The 11,703-nt window shown below is 38.4% G+C and overlaps 1 protein-coding gene across 1 annotated transcript in view; it reads right to left on the bottom strand.

The window, feature by feature from the left end:
• The window catches only part of DSCAM (DS cell adhesion molecule), a 177,763-nt gene extending 174,096 nt beyond the window's left edge, over positions 1–3,667 (bottom strand). The window contains exon 1 of the mRNA XM_031556926.1: positions 3,517–3,667. The gene's annotated coding sequence lies outside the window, so the exon portion shown is untranslated. The remainder of the gene's footprint in view (positions 1–3,516) is intronic.
• Between the last annotated feature and the right edge of the window lie 8,036 nt (positions 3,668–11,703).

Consider the following 11,703-nt stretch of genomic DNA (forward strand, 5'->3'; position numbering starts at 1 on the left):
GGATTTTATAGAGAAAATATTTCAAATGTATTAAGGGAAGCACAAAATATAACTCAGGTGACTTGCTTTCTTACACTGTCTTCTTATATACTTAAATAGATGATTAAAACATTTCTTTAGGATGTTCGTGGAAGAGACTTCTGGTTAGAGCTCATACATAACATATATTCTAATTAAGTAAATAAAAAGAAAAAAAGCACAAAAGAAATACCAGGATTCATATACAATTATCTCCAGTGAGGCAAATGGTAAAGTAATATATCCCAATTACAGTATCTGATATGGGTTGTTTTGAATGATTTTTTTTACTGTGCTTCAACACTCAGCAGCAAATGACTTCTGGCAAGGACAAAGGGGAAAAAATGAGGCAAAATACTGTTATACATGCTAAAATGTTCTCTTTTGCATCTTTTCTTAAGGACAAAGCGAGAAATTCATTATGCTTTCAATATCATGGGGTTGGGTTTTTTTTTTTGTTGTTGTTTTGTTTTGTTTTTTGTTTGTTTGTTTGTTTTGAGGGTGGAAGGTTAGAAGGAGTTCAAGAGTTCAGGAGCTGAAATTCATGGCTGGACATGATTATTTTTGGAAATGCACACTACAATGGGCATTAGAGGAATATTCTTTAGCACATTATTTGTATTGGATTTTATTTTGAAAGGCCACATGATTTCAAAGATATGTTCTTACTGCCAATGCAATTTAGAATTCTGCTTTAGACATAAGCATACGAATTATCCAGATTTGTATTTTCTCTTATATACACATTCCTTTCTTCACTGTTTCAAACAGTCAATCAGCTTAATACTTCACTAGAAAATATGGCCAAAAGAATAAAATCAATATCCACAAAAATACTTAATCTTCAATTAAGCTAAGAATATTTATGGCTGTAAAAGGCAGGGGAAAATTTAAGCCTTGTGCAAGTGGACCTTTCATAAGGTCCACTATGTTCACGGATTCTCTGATCTCAGTTCTTTAAGGACTCGCTAATTTACAACATAATAAATTCCGCTAAAGATAACCAAACTAAACCTGTTAGAGAAGTATTAAGAGTCAAACTCTGCTCATAATTGCTGTACAGAGCTCAGCATAGCTCTCATGGAGAACAATTAATCCCACAGAATTAAAAAACACAGTAATTGTACACAGGTAACATTTCTTATTTTGTTTTTGTCTGTTGAGGGGACCAGAAGAGGCAAGTCCAGAGAGGGAAGTCTTTTAGAGAGCTTATTATAAATTACAAACAATACTGAGCTTTCAGTTTTTTTCCTCTTGTTCAGTGAAATAACTAAAATTTTCTTGTGGTAACCAAGGTACAAGCCTAATTTATGTTACCACTGGTTCAGCCTTAGTATGATTTCATACAGAAGCAGACCATATTATGGAGCCAGCTAGAAGGACAGGACCCTGCCTATTCTTGTAAGACCAAAGCAAGAAGATTACCGTGCAGAAAAAAAAAAAAAATTCTTTATCTGCCTGCGAAAAGGAAAAGCCAGAGTTTTGGCCACCGGAGACAGAAATCAAGAAAGAAAGGATCTGAATGGTAAGTGATACTAACCTGTTCAATCACACTATTTTTAGCATCTTTAAGTACAAATTTATGTGTTCAGAAGACTCCAAAATATTTTGGCAATGTTCATACTGGAGGAGGAGGGCAGGAGGTAGATTACTTACACAAGTCATAGTGCTCACCTCTGACTCCCTTAGGGTTCTCAAGCAGAGGACAGAATTGAGACCTAATTATAGGGTTTTTTTGTTTTCTAATAGAAAGACTAAAAAAGAAGAGGATAACATCAAAAGGAGAATGCCGCATGCTAGGTTATGAAGGTCCTCAGTTCAAGAAAGACAGGGAACTCTTAGAGAAACTCCAATGGAGGGCCATGAATATGATTAGGGTTCTGGAGCACTTCCCTTACGAGGATGGGCTGAGAGATCTGGGACTGTTCAGACTAGGGAAGAGAGGGCTGATGGGATCTTATCAATGCTTGTAAATATCTAATGGGTGGGAGCCAAGTGGCTGGGGCCAGGCTCTTTTCATTGGTGGCCAGCCATAGGACAGTGGGCTCAAACTGGAGCACAGGAAGTTCAATCTGAACTTGTGAAAAGAAAAAACTTTACTTTGAGGGTCTCAGAGCACTGGAACAAGCTGCCCAGAGAGGTTGTGGAGTCTCCTTCTCCGGAGATTCTAAAAAAACACCTGGATAATTTCCAGTGCAAGCTACTTTAGGGAACCTTCTTTAGCAGGTGGTTGGCCTTGATGATCTCCAGAGGTCCCTTCCAATTCCTACAATTCTGTGATTCTATGATATTCTAGTAGAGCAGTAGGATTTAGTTATAGTGAAAAGGAGAAAAACCTCTGTGAGGCATTCAGTATGATGTTGGACTTGTCTTTTGTAATGGAAGAGAGACAGGAGAGAGTCTACTGTCAGCTGACTTTGTGGATCAGAGAATGAAACTGCAGATTTGCGCACATGCAAATACAGTCACAGGCATCTAGCAGATGTGGAAGATGGAGAAGAGCTATTTCTATACAGATGTATTTGAGAGTAAGTTGCAAACTCATGCCTAGGGGCTACTCCTCCTTCTCATCTCACCCACAAATGGCACCTTCTCTTACTAAGAAAAAATGAGGAGAAGGGGAAATTGAAGAAATATTATAATGACAACTCAAGTGTTTTGCTGTGGGAGGAACAGGGTGATCCTTCTTCACACACACAACAATCGGTAGATGATTTAAATTTAGAAGAAAATGTGAAAACACCTCAGTTACCTTCAAATTTTCCTGTTGCACTAGGCCATTTGCCCATGACAGCCTCCCACCAGCCCTCCTGTTTATCTGCAGCACCCTGAGTGTTCTGGGCCTAGTCACATTTCTCTTCTGGCTGGAGACTCCTGGCAGCAGGAGAAAACACTATCTGCACTGAGGAAGGAGCATTTGAAATGAAACGGAAGGCTGAAATGCACCTCAGCTAACCTAAGATGCCTGCAGCAGAAATACCTACAGCTGAGCTAAATGATCTGAGCTCCTGCTGTGGTTAACAGAGAGAAATAGGCACCATGGGGTGATTCATCTCACCCCAATATGGGCAGCTGAAGCAGGCCAGACACATTACTACTTAAAGTGTCTGCGTGTCTGTGCATCCCCTTCTGTTTCAAAAGGGAAGCTAAGGGGACTAGATACTTTCACACTGAATGTCTACCTTTAATGGGATAAATCCCATCCACAGTTCTTTCACAAAGCACTCTAAGCCTACTAAAACTCACTGTACTAAGTGCCAAAGTGAAGCTGTACACTACCTGCCCTTTGGAAATATCTACTAACAGTAGGAAAACAAAAAGAAAAGGATTTCAAAACAGAGAGAAGCAATAACCTCACAATTGTCCAACTCTACATTCCATTTAACAGAAAACTTGGTTGTTGGTGCATGTGGGCATAATATCATGCCTTGCCAGTTCAGCACACTAGAGATAGGCATATACAGTACTTATTTCAACACAATATTTATAAGGCAGTACCTGATACAAAAAGTCTTGCACTGTTGCTTTGTCGTGTTTCTCCAGTGTATCTGTGCCTTGTGATACATCGGTAGTTGTACAGTCCATCTTCATTCTGTACGTCTAAAATATACAAGGCTCCCGTGGATGTGATGAGAAATCTAGGTCCTGAAAGACACAAGAATTTGCAGCATTTAAAATATCTGCAAGTTGTTAATGTGTTCTGCTTCCTCGCACTGGAGGAGGGAAGATGCAGGCTAGAGCGTTCTGAAGAATTCGTTGCCAGAGTCTAGAAACAAGAAAAGCCTAGTAGGTCTGCTCACTGCAAATGCATATAGAGATATGAATACCCATACTTCTTACTAAAAAGAAAAGGATCTGTAAGGAAAATGTGAGGAATGAAAAAAAGAAGGGTATTCTGGTACATATCACAATTACAAAACAGCATCCAAGAGGTATCTGAAATAGAATATAAAGAATTGAAGCCACCTTAATTTAACACGGTAGAGTGATATGGTAATTCACTATAAGAAATGTACACATTAGAAGAATTGCAGTCTCTAATTAGAGTAGAACAATGTAAGTAGGTACAGAGGCTCTGCATCTGAAAGAAGGGCTTTAAAAAACCATACAATCATGGAATGTGTAATTTAATAATCCAGGACTTTATTTTACTTTTGTTGTTGTTGTTGTTGTTTGTTTGTTTAAATCCTACACAGACATGTTTATTTCGGGAAGAAAAGTCCAGGAAGACAGTTGCCTCTTAAAACTGAACAAGGCTGATATGTTCAGGGCCAGCATTTTTCCCAGAGTTCATCCATAATGAAAATAACGTACCTGAAATTCTCAGCAAATACGTATTTTTTATGATTGACTCCAGAACATGTGCAAAATGTCATGGTACATATGTACACACTTGCAGTTTGGATCATTTGACAGCTTCATAGGTACATCTGTTATGTTGTAGATGCTTGTTCTAAGGTCAAGGACACAAAAATCCAATCTCTACATTTGCTCTAAAGCTTCTCCCATACTAGGACACGTGGAAAATAATGTGGTTGGAATGCATTGCAAACCTAAGCCTCACAACTGACCACTTCCTTCTTTTAAAAATACTGAAGTCTAAGCTATGTATGGTTTTCTAAAACTTTCACACTAAAGAAAATATACAAAAGGGAAAACTGGAAGAAAAGATAACAATATCTTCATTATTTTTCTCTAAGTATCTGATAGGTGTTAAAACATATATACCCATACATACGTATTATAAAATATCTGTCTCTCAAACTAAGGGAGAGAATACACAAAGATGAAACATATATTCGGTAATATGCAGTAAGCAATATTTCTTTTCCTTCAATGCTCCATTTGAGCAATGACTTCTTAATAATTAAGTGTAGTCAAGGTGCTTGCTGACAATTGCATCAGTGGGTAAATAATCTGGCAGATAAAAGACAGAAAGAAAATGGCATCATTATGGAAAGCAATCTCCTTTAAATCACAATCTAAAAGAAGTGGAAAAAACCAGCTTAGGACAAGACTGACCCTTAAAACACAGAATACTGAATAAAGCAACCTCAGCCCCCCTCTCTCATTGTATGTGTACTGAATTATAAAATAGCCATGCCTGTGACTTGGCTGATCCTGTTCTCCTCAAAGTCAAGGCACAAGCATCGAAGCACTGAAGTCACACCTTTGGAAAAGCACATGCCACACTGCACATACTCTTTTAAAGTACCTGGTTTGTTCTAACAGCCTGTACCATTAATAAGAAACGGATTAATAAAACAAATCCCCAGCATGAAGGAATGAAGACGCTGAGCTACTAAGTACTACCAAGGGGCTGAGGTCGGTGAGGGCAGACCTGAACGAAGACTTGAAGGCAACAGCGCTTTCCCCAACCGTGAGCTGTCAGTGGATAGTAATACTGCATTCCTGCCTGGGGGAGTGAGTTACTGGCTGGGAGGTTGTACCCTCTTATATACAGACCATATTGATATAATTTGCCCTGAAAATTTGAGTGCTTGCATACAGAAAGCTTATGTTTCAGCATATTACTTGGAAATAAATGCTTGGTTGAGCATAGTGGGAAAAGCATGTGAGTAGGTAATATTTTTTGTTTCACAGCCAGGGGTCTGAAGTACAACGTTGTAGAGGTTACATGAGAAAAGCAAAGCTATCCTGAATCTTATATTAGAATATGTTCTGTTGTAATATTTTGAGGAAACAATATGTACCATTAACAGGTTTATTCAACAAAACGTTCTACCAAGTTTCTGAATTACTAACAAGTTGTTTATTTTCTAGTCTGAAAAATAGCTTGGCTTGACCAAAAATATTAATCACATCTTCTACAAATAACTGGCAGTTAACAGCTACTATGAACCAGAAGACATATGGACCACAAGATTGCAGGCAATTGGCTAGTGCATCCCACAGCCATCATAGGACTGCTCTTTCCCCCCTATCAGTCATACAGCCCAGTTTCAAATCCACAGCTGATGATAATTCTACCTACTTATGGAGGCAGCATTGTGTCAATTAACAAAGAGGTAATAGTACCCGATGGTCAGAGAATACATTTATTTTTGGTGATTCTCACAGTACAAATCCTAAATATAGCATACCTTGTGCAGAGTGTTTCTTAGTTTTCCCTTCACAGTGTCCAATTACTCAAACATAATCAGCCTATTTCACCTCTTCTCCTCATCACATACGTACCCTCCATCTGTATCCTTTACAAGGTTTACCTTCACCACTATTTCTGTGTAAGAAACAATATATCCAGCTATGGTGTGAAAACCCTGGGTTATTTGATTCATGTGTCACATGTAGATTCTGCGCAGCTAAAATATTCAGAAAGCAAATCTACCTTTGCCAAGAAACATATCACAAGGACTAAAAGTAATTAAAACATAGTTGTCCCCCTTGGTCTGCAGGCAGCATAAAATCACCGTTTCTAGAGACAGGAATCACAATTAAGGACTTTACTAGGGGTTAATGCTGGGTATGCAGCAAAAGCAATCTCTTCTTGCTTCTCCTTCCAGCTGTGTGAGCATTACATAGCACCGTATTTCAGGCAGCACAGCTATGTCAAATGTGTGCTTGCCCACAGCAATGCCACTTGCCTGGCAGGGGTGCCGAACAGGAGCTGTACACATGGTGCAGACATTCTCTGGAGCCCAATCAAGACTCAGATCAGATTTTTTTAAGCTGGGGTGGATATGAGTTGAGGGGCTACTCAGGTGATTTAACATCACGGGACCAGGAAGACATAGTTAAGAAGGCGCTAGTGAAATGATTGCAATATGTCTGGTCCCTCCAGTAAACCTGCACAGATTGTGCATTTGTATCAAGCAACTGGAACCAAAACAGCTGGGAAGTAGAAATGAGCCTATTGTAAAATGGCTTCACATAACTTTCTTTTCCTGGGCTCCAATTTCAGCCTTGCTAAATAAACGTAATTCCAATTCTACAAAGAGTCACACTAATGGAGACCACTAGTAAGCACAAGTTTAAGATTGCACAAACATGTCCAAAGCTTAAAAATGAATTCCGTTCTCCACGCTTTTCTAAAACTTGCAAAATTTTCAGTTATGTACTATACAAGCTATCACCAGTAACTCTTAGGATAAGCTTCTCACAAGCTTATCAAATCCATAGCTTCCCTTTTAAGTGTCAAAAGTACACTTCCTCAGTACCTCAACACAGCAAACATTGCTCTCACTAATGCTTACAATGGAATCTGAACTAAGGAAACACATAGAGTGGTTACTGCCATGCTGAAGGCTGTATACAGAATTGTGGGCTACCTCTAGCTTACATAATACTGCCTCACATTTGCAGGTTTCCAGGCAGCAAGCTTCCCCAGGTGCAATTACATATTTGATTCTCCGGGTCAACTAGTGCTGGTACACTTACTAGAAGTTCACCACATATTAAAAGCGGTTTGTGAAAGCAATGCAGAGCCAAGAAATTGTTCAGTGTGACCCTTCTATGTTTTCTGGAGAAGTTAGGAATGCACTTGAGCTATCTAATACTGCTAAGATCATTTTTTTTCTGTTGGAAATTACTCAGGCAATTGTATAATAAAACCCTCACTTAATGCATTAGCTATAGAATTTGTCTCACCCTCTTTAAAGATAACTGAAAATAAATAGTTATTGCCACATGCCAGATGTTATCCTACAGTGTACATTTCTCACAAACACACATTATATATAATTGCAGGGCTAAAGCATTTCCTTTTCCTCTCTTCTTAATATATTTTGCATACTTATGTAATGCTTTAATAACCAACTCCTATTGTAAAAATGCTAGACAGAAAAGATGACAGAAAAATAAAAGGAGAAATGCATGTAATTTCTATCATCTTCTAAACGGAGAGTATTTTCATTAAAAACGACAGGCTGTCAACTGTGACAAAGCTGAAGTGTTGAGAGCTCTGTGTTCTGTACTTCAAAAAGTGTTTAGAAAAGCACCAGGATGGGGATCGACAAGCTTTTATTACCCTGTTGATCTATGGGAGTATTCTGTTCTTGAAGCGCATTTAATTTAATCGCTCTCCCTTTGCTGTAACAAAGTCTAATTTTTTTTGACTTACCTACTTAATATGCCAAAGGATTTTTTTTTTTTAATGGAACATCCTTTCAGATAAACTAAACTTTGTTTGGCTGTAGGCAGACTTCAAGGGAGGAAGACAGAGAAGCCTCCTTCACAACAACTAAAATGAACAGTGTCAAAATATATCTTATAATTCCCATTTATTACTCTCTCTCATAAATGTTTATATTAATGCTTTGAAAACTTGATTATAATAATTTCAGAATCTGATTTCCCGACATGCTGAGAGCTTACATCTCTTTTAGTTTTCATTGTTTGTTGTCTTTGAAGATCTGGCCCTATATCTGCAATATGTCTTTTATTTAATGGCTTCAAAGGACATTAAGTGCCCTTAAGACCTTGCTTGCCTAGACAAGCATAGTTACATGTTATTTTTTTAAATTCAAAAGTTTTACAAATAAGCTTATTGAGATAAATACATTGATGGAATCCATCATTCTTTCTCCAAGGTCCCATCTGTCAGTAATACATAAAGTTGCCTTGCTGTGAGACTAAAAAAATATACAGATCCAAAGACTAGAAAGAACCATTAAAGTGATTTATTCTCACCTTTCATACTTCACCCATTAACTCCTGCATCAAATCCATATCTGAAAGTTAAGCTGTAGCTTTTTTAATAAGACAGTGGTCATGATTAAAGACTTCTCGTAGTGGAGAGCATGTGATCCTCCTGGGTAAATTATTCCAGTGGTTAATTATTCTAACTTTTCGAAGTTAGAGTATTGTTTGTGGTCTGCTCGACTTTGACCGCAGCTATTGGATCTTACCATGTTTTCATTAAAGATTTTACAGTCAGAAATCTTCTGCCCATTTAAGTACACGAGGAAATTACATCTTACACCACATTTCTCCTTAATTAGTTATATAGATTGAACTTCCTCACTCATTTAATGTGAATAATTCATATATTGAAATATTCCTGCAGTTTTTGCCCAGCACCTTAACAAGTTTTTGATGCTCTTTTCAAGTTTGGATTAGTTTAATTAACAGTTCTGATAATAATGAATGCAAAATGTCACTGTTCTCTTACACAGAGATTTCCCTTCCATTTATGCATGCAGGAATTGTGTTAGTCCTCTTATTGATGTTAACTTGCTTGAATTATTTATCAAAAACTTGGGTTTTTTTCAGACTTACAAGACAGATTTCCTCCAATCTGCAGATACAACCTACTGTCTTTCTTTCTTGATATTAGTATTGACTGTATGGAAAGCTATGTGTTCAAATAAGAGATCTTTATCATACAATCCAATCTTCCTACATAAGTCAATAAACCATACGTTCATTTACTGTTACAACAACATTTGTGCAGTTAGTTACTTTATCAACAGGAAACAATATTTCCTTTACTTTTTGCTGAGTAAAGAACTGGCTGGATGACCAGGCCCACAAAGTGGTGGTGAATGGAGTTAAATCCAGCTGGCAACTGATCACAAGTGGTGTTGTGGGTCTGTTCTGTTTAGTCTCTTTACTGATGACCTGGACAAGGGCATTGAATGCATCGTCAGTAAGTTTACAGATGACACTAAGCTGGGAGGAAGTGTCAATCTCCCAAGGAGAAGGAAGGCCCTACAGAGCAATCTGGACAGGATGGATAGCTGGGCTGAGGCCAGTGGGATGAAGTTCAACAAGACCCAGCGCTGGGTCCTGCAGTTTGGCCACAACATCAGGCAACTCCAGAGAATTGGGGCAGAGTGGCTGGAAGACTGTGTAGAAGAAATGGATCTGAGGATGTTGGTCAATGCTCGGCTGAACACAAGCCAGCAGTGTGTCCAGGTGGCCAGGAAGGCCAACTGCATCCTGCTTGTATCAGAAATAGCGCTGCAAGCAGGAGAAGGGGAGTGATCATCCCTTTGTACACAGCTCTGGTGAGAACACAACTCAAGTGCTGTGCCTCTCACTACAAGAAAGACATCAAGGTCCTGGAGCATGTCCGGGAAGGGCAACAAAGCCATGAAGGGTCTGGAGCACAAGTCTGGTGGAGAGTGGCTGAAGGAATTGGGATTGTTTAATCTGGAGGAGGCTCAAGGGAGACCTGGGAGGCCTCTTCCCCCATGTAACTAGCAATAGGACAAGAGAGAATGCCCTGAAATTGTGCCAGGGGAGATTCAGGTTGGACATCAGGAAAAATTTCTTCTCCAAAAGAGTGGATAGGTGCTGGAATGGGCTGCCCAAAGAGGTGGTGGAGTCACTGTCCCTGGAAGTGTTCAAAAAATGTTCAGATATTGTACTAAGGGACATGTTTAGTGGGGAAATATTAGTGGTAGGTGGACAGTTGGACTGGATGATCTTAGACATCTTTTCCAATCTTGGTGATTCTATGATTCTAAATTACATTCATTAAATGAAATTTTATGTTTTCATCTGAGATACTATAAGATAATTTGTTTTGAAGATGTATATTTCAAAGCAGAAAAACTCTGAAGAGAAGAAAGAGGGAAAAGAAGGAAACTGGGTCATATCTAGGATTGATCAACCTCAACCAAGGGCCTCAAATCCTGTGACATTTTAGAGGCATACCTCTCATTTTACTATCTGCTGACTAGCACTCTGAATAACCTAGTGACTTCATTAAAGTTTAGTTGCATTCGTAAATCATGTATTCATTTCTCTAAGTGAGGTCACATTAACAATTATGAAATTGCTCCTATGTAAGGTTTTAATGCCTTCCATTAAACTGTATGATATCAGAGATTAAAATAAAATTTTACAGGTCTTAGCAATAAGTTAAAATAATTCTGTTTAGGTTTTCTATGTGAAATTGTTCTCATGTATAATTCATAAAAAATGTGAACACTTTCCTGTAGAATGAGTGTAAAATATTCTTGTATGAAACTGAGAATATTTTGAAAATTGTAACATTAATTATTTTTCTATCATGCTTTTTTTTTTCCCCCCTTCAGGATGCTGTTAGTCTTTAAACAGAAGCAATGTTATCCTCAAAATGGTTTAAAAAATATTTGATTTTCACTTTGTTGGAAATACATCTTATAGCATTATGCTATTGCTGTCTAAATTAGGTTGATAAAAATTAACAGAACAGATGGCTGTTCTAATCGTGTGCAAAATGATAATATAGAACAAATAAACTTTTATCAGCTGTACCTGTTTCCCCTACTGGATAGAACTGCTTCTGCTGGCAAGTTTCTAGCATGACCTGTGCAAGCAAGGGTAGAAACCTTCCCACAGAGCCAAAACAGAGAGTAACCTACCACAGTTTTATAGCACTGCTGCAACATCAAAGCAAAACAATCTGCTGCTCTGGGCATGGAAAATGTGCTAGAAGCATCCATCCTGAAACAGTATGCTGAAGTCATAGTTCGGCCAGCGCTCTACGTAAATAAACCAAAGTTCAGATGGGGAAATAGACACGTGTAGGGAAGGAGGAAGGTAAGGATTTCAGTTTTCCAAGTACCACTCGCATAATGTTTTCAGCCTACATGAAACACCTGGAGTGTTGCTCACAGTAGGTGGTACAGATGGTCCAAACATGGCTATGCTTCTCCGTGCAGGACAGCCTTCCCTTTTAGAGATGTAGCCAAGCTTACAGTCCCCACTAGCAGACATTACAGAGAATAAAACTAA

Source organism: Meleagris gallopavo, chromosome 1 (genome assembly GCF_000146605.3).
Source record: "Meleagris gallopavo isolate NT-WF06-2002-E0010 breed Aviagen turkey brand Nicholas breeding stock chromosome 1, Turkey_5.1, whole genome shotgun sequence".
Classification (NCBI taxonomy): domain Eukaryota; kingdom Metazoa; phylum Chordata; class Aves; order Galliformes; family Phasianidae; genus Meleagris; species Meleagris gallopavo.